Source organism: Coffea arabica, chromosome 4e (genome assembly GCF_036785885.1).
Source record: "Coffea arabica cultivar ET-39 chromosome 4e, Coffea Arabica ET-39 HiFi, whole genome shotgun sequence".
Classification (NCBI taxonomy): Eukaryota; Viridiplantae; Streptophyta; class Magnoliopsida; order Gentianales; family Rubiaceae; genus Coffea; species Coffea arabica.
The window spans coordinates 24,480,877-24,484,070 of NC_092317.1; positions in this window are offsets into that span (position 1 = coordinate 24,480,877).

The window sequence follows — 3,194 nt, forward strand, 5'->3', positions numbered from 1 at the left end:
CATGTTTTTTCAGTAGATGTTCATGTCATGAAGCTATGTTTTCATCTTCCCTCTCCCTATTTCGAGTCCATACATTCGAACTTGGTTGATGACCTTGGGTATTCTGATTGGATTAGCTATGTTTCTGCTATTTGGGTTTGTTTCATTACTTGGTTTGTTATCTGATCTGATGCTTAGAAAAGGAAACCGCAAAGTGATGTTGAGGTTACATGTTTTGGTCTAAAGTTACATAAGTCAAGCATGTTTGATTTCTTGGAAAAAGTAGAAGGCTGCTACATTCATTCCCGTTATTTCGCATAACCATCTCTTTGGTATTGCATCAGAAATTACCACACGTTTATTACAGTCGTCTTACCGAATGTGTCTGTTGAATTTTTATTTGATGGCCATTCGAATGCTAGATGGTACTCTTGCTTAGTTTTAGATTGCAAATAGCTGATATGTGGGCATAAAAATCTGCTGCAATAAGCTTGAACCCGTGGCTTGTTGTAACAGCTTTTCCTTTCCTTGGTTGTTGAATTTTCTGGAGTAACTTGAACTCTTTTGAGTCTTGCTTCATCATGTCGGATTGTCGAGATAACTTTCTTGTGAAAACGCCATATTATAGATTCCTTTATTGCTTGTGCAAATGACTTGCATGGTTGAAAGTTGCCAAAGAGTTGCAGAAATTGTGTTGTCTGTGAAATGGAATTGCAGAAGCCTATCATTCATGTAAATTGCATGAAGTTGCATGGAAATGTTCCAAAACAATTACACTTTAACCTCCCAAGTCTTCCATAATTCTAATTTGGCCCGAGTAATTGAAAAAATCAATCGAATTGGCCCCTTTAACTTCTTTGATTGTTTCAATTGGGTCCTTGTTGGCTTCAACTTGATGAATATGAGTTGTTTAGTTTATTTGAATGATTCAATTTCATGTTTATTTCCATTTCGTGTGATTATTTTGTTAATCAAAGTGATGTCTTGACATTTTCTTTGTTTTTGGAGGGTAAATAAGTAAATTCATTTCATTAGGACACCAACTCAAGGGAGGTACACTCTATCCCTTATTTTCACTTTATTTGACTCTATGTGTCTATGTGATTTATGTGCTTAATTGCATGCCTTTTGAATGTTTTTATTTTATTTATTTATTTATTTGTCCACTTTATTTGTTTTAGTTTTGTATAGTTATTTTCAATTTCGATCATTTGAAAGGCATTTAAATGCCAAAGTTGTAATAGCTAGGTTATTATTTTATTTTATTTATTTTATTCCGTTTCCCCTCTTAGATTGTAGTAGGCTTCCCCCGAATGTAATAGTTAGGACTTTATTTGCTTTATTTGCCTTATGTGTGTTTTGCATGTCTATGTGCTATGTGTTACCGCTTTCTTAGGGTCTTGCATCTAGATATCATGCTTATGTGTTATGTGCTATATGTGATTTATGTGTTTACATGATTTATTTGATTGTAACCGATGTGTGACATTACCACACTAGTCCAATGCTAGTTGTGGTCAATTTCTCGAATCCACACTAGTCCAACGCTAGTTGTGACCCTTTGTTCCGACTTTTCTCACTGGTCCAATGCTAGTGGGAAATTGTAGACATGGGCTAGTCCAACGCTAGACCCTTAGGAGCCCTTCGCACGTTAGATCATGATTGTATGATAAAATCACTTCATCTCATGCATATTTTTCACTTTCTAGGGTCTTTTATCATTTTGTATGATATTCCCCTTATACGTATAGCCCTTATCCCTAATTTCCCTATATATATATACCCTCTTGTATGAAACATGACATTAGACTTGCATTTCATATAAGCATTAGAATTAAATCGTTTGCTTGATTACATAGGAAAACCCCTTGGATATGGGATATGGACGAGTTTGGTTTTCTAACCTTAGCACGCTCGTATTCCCACTATTAGAAGGAAAATTAAGTCACGAACATTAGTCCCCCGTACCCGACATGATGCACTCCTTTAAGACATGTATATTTGTATAATTATTTCTTTTCTTTTCTTTTCTTAGAGTCTCATATTTTGCATTATTCGTGACTTCTTCGAAGAGTCTTCATTGGGCATCACAACTAATGTGATTGGTACCAAATAAGCTTTGAAGATACATTTCGACCCATCGACACCCTCCTAGGTCTAGGGTTTGCATTCATATAATACATCCAAATGTGATAAATTTTTAGGTTAAATTAAGAAAATCTTTGACTAAATCACGCAACTAGCCGTGGCTAGGTTGAAAAGGTGCCTTGGATTTTTATCCTTTCCTTCCCTTTCTTCAAATGTGACTCTCGAATCTTTTTTCTCTGATTTTCGTAGACTTGGAGTCGTTTGAAAAGGGTTTCCTACTTTTTTCTTTGAAAAATTCATTTTTTAGGTGACTTGGTACACCTTAACTCTATACCAAGTGGCGACTCCATTTTTCATTCAAAAAAAACCCTTTTTAAACTATAATTTGGGCCCAAATCGTCGCATTACAAACCCTATTTAGGCCCTTTTCCTTTATTCATTTTCTTAAAACAAAACTCACTTTTCCAAAAATCAAAAATCCTTTTTTCTAAACTCATTATTTTTCTTATTAAAAATGGGGCGCGACAGCTGGCGACTCCACTGGGGAACTAGAGAGTCCGAGCAAATTTGATTTAGTCAATCTTTTTCTTCTTTTAACCTTCTCATATATCGCATTTTTATATTATTTTATTTTATTCTCTCGCATTCATTTTCTTCATTATACCTTATTATATTGATTTTTCTAGACATTTTATAAGTGAGTAGAGTTTTTAAATCATTTTCCTAGTTTAAATTAGTTCATATTAAGTTTGAAGCGTATTATGGATGTGGGGCCCGCTAGTGCGATAAATTTTTGCCGATTAATTGAAGTTTTGTATAAAGGAATATTACTGTACAAGGTGCTAGGAGACAATTAGAGGTTAGCTGGATAAATTATCATTGGTAGACAAAAGGATAAGATTGAAACCCTAAAGGACCATTTGTCACAAAATCATTGGAACTTGGACTTTGACCAACCTTTCTTACCTTTCTTAAAATTAATTTTGACCAACATTTCTCTTCATGTTTGAGCTTGTTTGGCCGAAACTTTGAGGGAGAGAAAGGAAGAGAAACCATCATCTTCTACTTCAAATTCTTGTCCAAATCTTAAGTTCCAACCGATTAAATCGTAAACTACTCCATAAAAG